The sequence below is a fragment of the Alligator sinensis genome, unplaced genomic scaffold (genome assembly GCF_000455745.1).
Source record: "Alligator sinensis unplaced genomic scaffold, ASM45574v1 scaffold1031_1, whole genome shotgun sequence".
NCBI lineage: Eukaryota > Metazoa > Chordata > Crocodylia > Alligatoridae > Alligator > Alligator sinensis.
The window spans coordinates 150,068-161,895 of NW_005842167.1; positions in this window are offsets into that span (position 1 = coordinate 150,068).

The window sequence follows — 11,828 nt, forward strand, 5'->3', positions numbered from 1 at the left end:
CTCAAGGACATGCCTCCCTGACGATGGCTCCCCCGGCTCTTCAGCCACACCCACGGACAAGTAGTCACCTGAACCAAGTGGGAACCAGGGGCCCTGCCCAAAATGGGCGGGGCAGCGCCAGGCCCTGATTTCTGAAATCCAGCACGGCCGGGCTCGCCACCGTCACCGTACCACAACACTATGGGCGTGGGAGGCAGGTGGACGGGGCAAGCAGGAGACTAAAGCTCCCTGCTCTGGGCCATGCACCAGCTTCAACAGGGAAATGGCCACACCTGCCTCTGGAGCTGGACAAAATGGGCCAGCCGGCTTCCCCAGGAGTTGAACCCAGGACCTCTTGCATCTTAAGCAGGAGTCATACCACTAGATCAACAAGCCAAGCGTCACCACACTCTCTTCTCTGCCCTGTCACATTTCAGGAGCCTGTGGCATGGGACCCTCTTGTGCCCTGGGTCTGCGAAGCGGGCCTTCCCAGCCTGGCCTCACAGATCCATGGCTTCCTTTGCGGCTCTTCCCCCATGGCGAGCTGTGAAGAGCAGCCCTTCCGCTCGGGCCACAACATCCTGTGCTGCCAACCGGGACTTGGAGGGGAGGCCAAGTGCCAGGCGCCGGTAGCTGCAAGAGATGCACTGGGAGGCCAGGCTTCGGGTGGGTGGGGCAGGGACCCTTGCCTACAGAAGCCCTGATTTTGCTTCAGGCACGGGGCTTGCGATGACGGCGAGAGGGAGGAGCACCTGCTGCCCTTTCCTCACCTGCATCCCATGGGTGGGACCACAAAGGGAGCCCTGGGCTGCTCCCAGTGTAATCCGTGGCTGTACATGAAGCAGCAGGAAAATGGTAGCCACGCTCACACCTCTCAGAACCAGCAACTGGGCCAGAAGCAGGTCTCTCTTGCACATTTGGCCAAGATGGGCGGGGCAGTGCCAGGCCCTGATTTCTGACCACCCCCACGGCCCGGCTCGCCACCTCCACCACCACCGTCCCACAACACTATGGGCGTGGGGGCCAGGGAGATGGGGTAAGCAGGTGGCTAAAGCTCCCTGCTCTGGGCCATGCACCAGCCTCAACAGGGAAATGGCCCCATCTGCCTCTGGAGCAGGACAAAAGGAGCGATACGCACACCCAGCAGAACGCAAAGCAGTGGTCATCCAGGAGTTGAACCCGGCACCTCCCACACCCAAAATGGGAATCATGCCCCTATTCTAACGAGCCAGGGGTTTCTTTATTTTCTCCTCTGCCCTGCCGCATTTCAGGAGCCAGTGGCATGGGACCCTCTTGTGCCATGGATCTGCGAGCTGGGGCTTCTGAGCCCGGCCTTCCAAGCTGTCCTTCCTTTGCGGCTCTTCCCCCATGGCGAGCTCTGAAGAGCAGCCCTTCTGCTTGGGCCACAACGTCCTGTGCTGCCAACCGGGACTTGGAGGGGAAGCCGAATGCCAGGCGCCGGTGGCCCCAAGAGATGCACCTGGAGGCCAGGCTTGGGGTAAATTTGGGAGGCAATGACGGTGAGAGGGAGGAGCAGCTGCTGCCCTTTCCTCACCTTCCTCCCATGCCCCTAGACTAGGGGTGGGCAAAATGCAGCCTGATAGCCTGATGTGTCCCAACAGCCCTTTGGGCTACTAGAAAATATCACATATTAATATTTTGCTGCCTATCATGTAGCCCTTTTTGGCTTTCCAAAAGTCAGTAAGTGGTTCTCCGCCTGGAACATTTGCCCGGCCCTGCTGTAATGTGTGCATTTGACCTACATATTGGTGACCATCTCAGCTAATGTGTTGTTTATGAGAGTTTGTTTTTTAATAGTTTTATTTCAGCAAATATTTTTCAAGAAAGGAAATAATTTAATCTTTACATATGCTTTTTTTAGGATGCACCGTACTTACAGCATTTTTATTGTTAATTAAAGTAAATAATTCCCGTTTATACAGAAAAAAATGTTGACCCTAAATAGACAGTTACTGTATTCCATTATTTATTCTGGATGACATTGAGTATTATTAATAGTACAACTTTGCGTTACAAGGCAAAAATATGTTTAAGCTAAATAAGACCCTGCATATTCAAGATATTTACAAAGAATGACAAAAAAAATCACCAATTCTGTGTTTTGTTGAACTTTAAAAAAACCCAAAACAAACTTGTAGAACATATCCCTGTAGAAAGTGTAATTGCCCATCTGTAACATGATTATGGATCATATTGAAATGCAGTGACACAATCATCAAGAAATAAAAAGTAGTTTTGTAAAAATGAAAATAAGTTGCTCAAATGAGAGAATTTCACATATTCTTGTTTTAAGAAGCTTGGAATTTTCTATACTGTCATAATTATACTCAACCTTGATCTGAACTCTTTTGTGCTGTATACTGTACTAACACATGGCAAAAGATTGCTCCTATCCCAAAATATTTACAGACAAAGAGTGAAAGAATGGAACCATTTATCCCCATTATGCAGATATGGAATAGGGTCAGAATAAGATTAAATGATTTTCCAGGGGTCATATATAAAGTAATTGGCAGTGCTAAGAATTTAATGTAGATTTCCTGAATCATAGCCCAGGGCCTACACCATAAAACCATTTGTATTTTACAATCTTTTTGAAATTGGTTGATATAATTAATATTCCCTATGACTTTTGGAACAGTGCTGCTAAATTATTATTCATTATTACTAGTTAACATTTATTGCTGCACTGGTACCAGATTCAGGGTCTCATTGTTCTAGTTCCTGTATAAATATACAGAAATGTAGTCTTACCACCGAAGTACAATTTAAAATATTTTATTATGTATTCTGAACTTTCCATAATCAAGTTAGTGGGAGGACTTTGTAAATTACATTGTGGGTGCATCTACACGTTCATTAACATGCAGTGCTTACTGTGCATTAATTTAGTATTTGCAAAAGGAAGGTGCAGTAAATGACCTACTGCGTATTAGTGCAATCGCACACTGTTTTTGTGATAGTTAATGTGCAGTAGACTAACACGTTAGTGTAACAGCATGGTTTTTGCATGACACTGTAATGTGCACTCAATTAGCCTAATGCACATCAAGCATCTCATGTAAACACACCCTCTATTAACCTGATGGATAAATCCTCAGCTTCCCAGAAAATTGCAATTACCTTTCTCATTACTTTTATGTGTTGACAGTCATATAAACAGCTTAAATATTAGGGCTGTGTGAAACAGCACCATTCCACTTCAACTTTCGTTTTGACAGAACAGTGTTTCTTTTCAAGTTTTGTTTCATTTTAAAAGCACCGTTCCATTTCATTTCATCCAAATGTTTCACTCTCTCGATGATGTTTCAAAGTTTCACCCATAGGCTATTTCGCATCCAACGCCAGGAAGATCGATGCTTCCACTGGCCCCAGCTGGCAGCATCAGCCTCCTGTGATCTGACAGACAGATTGAGGTCCCGCATCCCCTGGAAGGAGTCCAGCATGAGCGAGCATGCCCCCAATCTGCCTGCCAGGTGACAGGAAGCTAGTGCTGGTTGCTGGGGCCAGTACCAGCATTGATCTTCCTGGCATGGACTGCACCCAGCGCTGGTCCCAGCCAGCAGTACCAGCCTCCTGCCATCCGGCAGGCAGATCAGGGGCCTGCCCGTACCCCCAGGAGGGATGCAGGACTGTGCTGGATTCCTCTAGGGGTGCCTGATCTGCCTGCCGAATGACAGGAAGATGGTGCTGCTGACTGGAATCAGAGCTGGGCACAGCCCACACCCAGCACCGGAAAGTTTGGTGCTGCCACTGGCCCCAGCCACCAGCACCAGCCTCCTGTGATCCAGCAGGCAAATCAGGGGCCCACACTCCTGGGAGAAGTCCAGCACAGCCCCCACAGCCCTCCCGGGGATGTGGGCAAGCCCCTGACCTGCCTGCTGGATAACAGGAGGCTGGTTCTGCTGGCTGGGGCTAGCGGCAACACCAATCTTCCCAGCATGGGCTGTGCCCAGCACTGGTCCCAGCCATCAGCACCAGCTTCCTGTGATCTGGCAGGCACATCAGGTGCCCCCTGCCCCCCCAGAAGGAGTTGGCAGAGCTCCGCAGACCTTTTAGGGGTGCGGGGAACCCCTGATTGGCTTGCTGGATCACAGGAAGCTACTCCTGCTGCCCGGGATGGCGCTGGGCACAGGCCACACCCAACACTGGGAAGATCAGTGCTGCTCCTGACCCAGCTGGCAGCACCAGCCTCCTGTCATCTGGCAGGCAGATCGGGGGCCCTGCCTGCATCCCCAGGAGGGCTGCAGGAGCTGTGCTGGACTGCTCCCAGGTGTGTGGACCCCCAACCTGCCTGCCGGATGACAGGAGGCTGGTTCTGCCACCTGGGGCCAGCAGTGGGGCGCAGGGCAGCAGGTAGATCGGGGGCTTGTTCACACCTCTGGGAGGGCTTCGGGGGCTGTGTCAGACTTCTCCCAGGGATGCGGGCCCCTGATCTAACTGGTGAATCACAGGAGGCTGCTGCTGCCAGCTGGGTCAGCGGCAGTACCAATCTTCACCAGCGCTGGGTGCAGGCTGTGCCCAGCACCAATCCCAGGTGGCAGCACCAGCCTTCTGTCATCCAGCAGGCAGATCGGGGGCCCGCAGCCCCGGGAAGAGTCCAGCACAGCCCTGCAGCTCTCCCTGGGGTGCGAGTGGGCCCCCCATCTGCCTGCTGGATGACAGCTGGAACTGCCACTGAAGCCAAGTAAGCCTGGCTTCGAAACTCAAAATGTTTCATAACTTTCGGAATATTTCGAGTGCCCTTGTTTCATTTCAAAGCTGTTTCAAAGGCTTTTGCTCCATTTTGAGCTCAAAACACATTGAAACAGCTTCAAAATGAAACAGCGGTAAAAATTTCACATAGCCCTATTAAATATAGAATAATTAACTGGGAAAGAAAAAATGAGGTATCTTTAAAAATTCAGCTAATAAGGGGTGCAAACAGCTCTCAATATGACAAATCTTAGGAGGGTTTCAAACACAATTAATAACAATCGCACTAAGACAGGGGCGGGCAATTATTTTGGGCAGAGGGCTGCTTACTGAGTTTTGGCAAGCCATCGAGGGCCACATGACATGCAGCCCAGGGTAGATAAATATTCATTTTCTAAATTTTTTAGGGGCCCCGTGGGCTGGATAGAATGGCCTGGTGGGCCACATCCAGCCCCCAAGTCGCATTTTGCCCACCCCTGCACTAAGAAGACAAAGACTGGTTTAGTTTCTCCAAATATCAATACCATAAGGAAAGATCTTGTTTCTATGTAAGTCACTGAATGCATATAACTGAGGAAAGTATTATTTCAAGATAACCTTAATATCTCTGTTCTTCTTCTTACCTAGGAAGGGAGATGTACCTGAATAATATGTTCTTACCAAGTAAGATAACAAAAGGGGAAATAGTATGAATGAATGTATTATAACAAAAGCCGCTTTTAAGCTATTCTATAACTGCAGAATTGGCCACAGACACCATTTACAATGAATCCCTAGTCTCATTTGGAAGCTCTAGATGCTATTATAATACAAATAAAGAATAAAAATAATACTGGTGATATAGCAGCAAAAAAGAGCAATGTACTCTTGGGTTGAGGAGCGATATCATAAAACAGGGAAAAAACAGCTACTTCATAAACTTTATGGGTCAGAGATCTATCATTTTATTTTTAAAACACAATCCCTTCTTATTAGAGTACTACATAAATGATCATCTATGAGCTGCATCCCATGGAAAAATAAATACAAGACCCTGTTATTTAAAGATGTATCATATCATGCATTATCAAAGCGGCTGAATTAAATTTGCAGAGGCAATCTTAATTCTGGAATGTATTGATTTGTGAACTATCCACTGCATAACATTCTGAATGTGTTCTTCTGTATACTAGATGCATAAATGAGGTCAATATTTCATTGTGAATACTGTATTATCAGTCTAGTTTAATTCTATTCTTATTCTAGAATGTAATGCCACCCTGATGGACCTTCTACCTAATTCCATGTTAAAATTAAAATAAATTCAATATTAAAATAGAAACGTTGAAAAAATAAAAGATGGCTTTTTATTTCTTTACAGCATACAAATAGTCTGCTTAGTAGTATATGAAATATAAGGAACCAAGATTCCACAAGATATGCAATTCTATAATTTTTTGGCTCTGCCTCTTCTTTACAGTACCTGTACATTTCCTTGTGCTGGGAAAGCTGCCATTTTCTGATACAGTGTGCTACAAAGGAGACACACAGCAACAGTCTTTCATGGAGACAGGACATTTGTTCTTTCTTATTTTATTATTTCAGTAACTGAAATTATATCATTACTTCCCATTTCTGGGAAAACATACCAGACCCATGGTACCAATGTTTACTCTCCGCAATGGATAATACGATTTAAACATTTATAGAGTTACTAGGAGTTGTAGGTTATATAACAATCATGCAGAAATCAGTGCTCAAATGCTTTGCAGAAGTATATTAGAGGGGATTTGAAGGAAAGGTGAAAATGGGATTAGATACTATGGCAATGTATGCAGTGCAAAGTTATATCATTTGGCACATGCAAGGATGGGACAGTACCAATACCGTAACAGGTGAAAAGACACCAAGATAAGGAATATGCAAACGGAGGATAGAAGATCAAGATGCAGCAAGGGAGGTTTAAGTTGGATTTAGGAAAAACTTTCTCACTAGGAGGGTGGTGAAACACTGGAACTGGTTACCTAGAGAAGTGGTAGAACCTCCATCCTTGGAGGTTTTTAAAGCCAGGCTTGACAAAGAGAGAAAATATATGGAAAGAATGACAAAAGAAACAGAATAAAATAGAAAATTAAGAAAGAATATTTTCTGTTTTACAGGAGCTTGCCATCCTACTCCTCTATTGTATTTAGTATTCCACCTTACTTGCTATTACTTTGAGGCATATCATGCTATTTATTCAGGTTTGTCAGAAAGTGATTTTGCATACATCTTTAACACTACATCCCCTCTGTCCCAGTTCATTCTATTCCACAGTTCTTTTCACATTGGCAACTCCTATTTTTGTCTTATTATCACTTCTTTCAGCTTTTTCTTTGGAACACTACATTGGTTTCTATTTTTCAGTCAATTTTATATATTCTCCTGTTGTCCATTTTCCTACTTTTCTTTTTCAAATCCTTTTGTTTCCATGTATTGTACTGTTCATATTATCCATATTTCAGTTTCTCCTCACATATATCATTTTGATTTCTTTGTCTTTGAAACTCCTCACCATGCAGTTCTCTGAAGGGAAAATTAAATGGAAGCATTAGAAGTACAGAATAACTGCTTAAGATATAAGAAAAGTATCTCTCACCAATCTCATCTGGTAGGGGAATTGTTTGAACTGAGGGAAAGCCCCAAGAAGAAAGGGAGGACATGCTGTAAGATAGGTTTGAAGTCTTACCCTTTCTTGTTTTTCTTTTTTTTACCTTTCACTTGGAACACCTTAGAAGTTTGATTCTGAAAGGCTCAATTTGAATATTTATGCATGTATATCATCTTGTAACGTACATAAAAATATAAGTAAGTGCCACACTGGGTCAGACCAATGGTCCATCTAGCCCAGTATTCTGTCTCCAGCAATGGCAGAAATAGAAACTATAGAAGGAGAGCATTGAGCATAGAGTAATCTGTACCTATTCAATATCTTCCCAAGAATCCACCATGATTGGTTTAGAAATGCCAGAGAAAACATATCCAACCATTCTGTTCAATAGCCATAAGACACTTATAAATGTTTGCTGTTATTCAGTGATGGAAACATATAAATCTTGATCATACATGAGTATAGTACATCTCTCAATGATCATCATGCCCATCTACTGGAAAACTATACGCGCATTCTTTTCTCTTTATAAATAAGGGAACTATTTCTTTACTTGATTACTCTTTCAGCCCTAGAATTATTGCTAGCGGACATTATTTGCATTGATATATGGATTGTTAAGTTTATTAGTTTCCTGTGTTTTTACTTCATTTCAACTTAATACAGCCATTTCTGGACTGCAAGCTTACCATGCCTGGCAGTGGCACCCTGCAGCATGCCACATGGCTCTGCATATGCTATTGGCCAGACATAAAACAGTACAGCTGTATTGCATGGTGCCAAGAGTGGGCTAATGAGCACTGATGCCCAGCAGTGCTAACTAGGCATCCTCAGCTCTGCATAGACCTAACTGTATTGCTTCACACAGAGCTATACAACATATTTGAGAGTCTTGCTTCCAGGCATGCTAAGCATGTGGTCTAGAAACAGCCACACATTATATGCAGAGAACGTCTATTCTTCTTCTTCCAGTTGCTTCTTCTCTGACCCACACAGATCAGAAATGTCCATTGTCATCTCTGATTTTGTCCCATAAAACTGTCAGTTCCTGTTCCACAGAGATTAACTATATCAATGGCAGAACTTCCAAAGCATTAACTCTAATGTTAGCAGGGTTATACCTGAGATTAAAATCTATTACATTTAGGTTTATGAGGATTTGTACATTTTAAAATTGTATTGAAAATATAATTTGTAGAAGGGAGCAAAAAAGCTTGTCTTTACCTGTGGATATGCTATACAGAAAGACTGCAGTTGAAAGTAAGCATAAAATCTCTCAAAGGAGCTATGTAAATTGATTTCTAGGCTAAATATGATAAAAGGAAAAATTGTAGCTTAAATTGTTATTTGCCTTTTATATTATTATTTCTTGATTACACTCTTTTTGTTCTTATTTTTTTAATATTTGAGCCTTTAAGATCTCTGATGCCAACATGATAATTTTCTACTTAAAAAAGACATTTTGCACTGTTGTTAATGGACCAAACTATCACTATATCTAGTAGAGTTATTAGAAATATTAGATACATGTTTAGAATTGCATTGTAGAAGGTATTTAATTATCACAAATGATTCCCAGTTTAAAGTTTTCCAGAGAAAACTCTGAGCCATTAGTGTGTCCACTAAAAGGCATAAGGAAGTGCGCTTTTGGCATTGTACCCAAAGAAATTAAAAGCTAAAGCCTGACAGACTGTCTATGATTTGACGCCTGGAGTATGATTTGACGCCTGGAGTCTACTGCCACAAGAGGTAACAAAAGCCTGTTCTAAATGAACAAAATTAAAGGTCATGTTCATTTTGTTGCCAAACAAAGGCACTAGCAATTTAAGACTTCAGACTTTACCAAGACGACATATTTTTTTACTTTAATTTGCAGAGAAATGCATTAGTCTACACTGTTCCAGTAAATTTCTTAATCCCTTCAAGACACTAGACTAGTGATCTGCATAATATCACCCCCGTCAGTGAAAAACTGGCCTTTAGCAACAATATTGGCAGACTTTGCAAACCCTTTCCAGGATTTGCCATCAAAGAGAATGAGAAGAGGAACAGGAAAACACAAAAGGCATCTTCATAACAAATGACAGGATAAAGAAAATATAGCTCCCACTGACCTTATTTGGAAGGATATTGTGGTTGACATCTGTTACTCAGCCTGTCATATTCAAAGCTTCCAGGAGCTTATATTAATGTTTTATTACACAGTCCTATTCTCACTACATCTTAAAGTCAGATAATATTTTAGCTTTATTCTGTCTGCAAGAAACAATGAGAAGTTGTCCACTTAGTTAGCAGTGCTCCATTAATCTGAAGCTGAGAATGTGAGGGGTCATGTTGGTCAGCATTAGAAATCAGGAAGTGCCATCATCTGGAATTATGTTTATTTTGCAATGCAGAAAGATACTCAGGCGGCAATAAAAATGTACTCAGACTGAATTTATATCTTTGTACACTGTTTTTTTTTTTTAAACGCTGGAGTCTGTAATATGTCTCTGTATGCTGCCTGACTTTCAGAGACATCTTGTAAACAAGGTGATTTCATCTCCATTAGCAAGCTAACCCACTGAAGTATAGAAATATAGTACCATTACTATAAGCTACAAAGGCATTGTAAGGCCTGAACATGGAAATAGGGAAATAAACACAGGGCACATAGAGACATTACATTTAAACCAGTCTAAGTTAACTTAGGTAGATCTAAACCCATAACCATACAGAAGTTTGGTGCACGTAGACCAGTCTAAAAGTGGTGCAAGTAATCTAAGATAGACCTGGTGCCAGGTACGCTCAAGTGAGATCAATTTAGGTTAGACCAATGTATCAAATGTCTGTACTGTTCCCATATCAAGTCAAGTTAGATTGCTGTCCTCTGGCATCCCAGACTGCTTTGTGGCCCCCTTACCGCCCCCTCACAGGGAAGTGTGTTAGTATTCAGCCTGTGCTTGGCTGCTCCAGCTGAGTGACCAGCAGGACCCACCCACTGGGCTATCCCGGTGCTCAGTAAGCACAGCTCCTTTCCCCAGCCCTCCTCCTGCCTCCAGACATCTGTCAACCACAGGTAGGTAGCAGGAAGAAGTGAGGAGTCTGTCTCCCTCATGAGCCCTGGGACTTGGGCATCAAAGTTCCTGGGCTGTGCCCCCACACCTCCAACATCCCATCACAAAGCACCCACAACATACACACAGAGCCCAACATTGAGCCCAGGAGAACCCCAGCACTTAGGACCAGCCCCTCAGACCCCAACCCTGGCACCCATGATGATGATGGGTCGTGAATGAGTAAGATTGTCTTCCAAAGATCTTGATAGTGAGTCCACAGTTGGCTCCATAGTCCAATTCTAACTTCACATGTCTTGTCACAGTGAGAACAGGTGTTTCCAGGAGGGATGGGCACTGTGTTGCTGTGTTGGATATTCTAATGTTCTTTTCACCTGTTCCTCTTTTCCTCTTCTGCCTGTCAATGAGCTGTTTCAAAGTGTTGAGGCCCCTCCCAAAGAGCCTTCCTCCATTTGGGTCGGTCCTGAGCAAGGATCTCCCAAGTTTTGATATCCATGTTACACCTCTTCATATTTGGCTTCAGGGCATCTTTGAAGCACTTCCTTTGCCCTCTGCTACTTCACTGACCTTCTTTCAACTGTGAGAAAATGATTCTCTTTGAAAGGAGTCAGGCATGTGAACAACATGACCTGTCCTGCAAAGTTGGTTTTGGTTGATCATGGCCTCAATGCTGCTGGAATTTTCTTTGGCCAAGACGCTGATGTTTGTGCATCTATCCTCACAGCTAATCCAAGTGATCTTGCGAAGGCACCTTTGGTGGTACTTTTCCACGCTCTTGAAATGTCTTTTATATGTGGTCCAAGGTTTCCAAACCATACACCAGAGTTGGAACGACAATGGCTGAATAAACCAAGAGCTTCATTTTAGCAAGGATGTCATGATTTAAGAAGACTCTCTTAATCAGACGTCCAAAGGCTGCACTCACACATTTCAAGCAGTGTAGATTTCTGCGTCAATGTCTGCTTTAAATTAAGCCTGCTGGGGGACAGGGGGACTACCACCACTGCTGGCCCGCTGAGCAATCCTTGCAAAGCCAGCGGATCACAGCACTTAAGGGAGCCCACCCCTGCCCCAGCCCTGGTAAAATCTGTGGGCAAGGAAGGAGCCCCCCAGGGGGCACTTGCCTGCCTGTACACTAATGCCAGGAGCTTGGGGAATAAGCAGGAGGAGCTCATCCTCCTGCTCAGTGCAAATAATTATGATGTCATAGGGATAACAGAGACCTGGTGGGACTCCACCCATGACTGGACCACGGGGATAGATGGCTATACCCTGTACAGGAGGGATCATGTAGAGAAAGGGGTCGGGGAGGTAGCTCTCTATGTTAAGGAAAGCTACACGTCCCTGCAAGCCGATATTGGCGACCAGGGTGGACGGCTGGAGACCCTCTGGGTTAAAATCCGTGGGGAACACAGCACAGGGGACACAATGGTGGGAGTCTATTACAG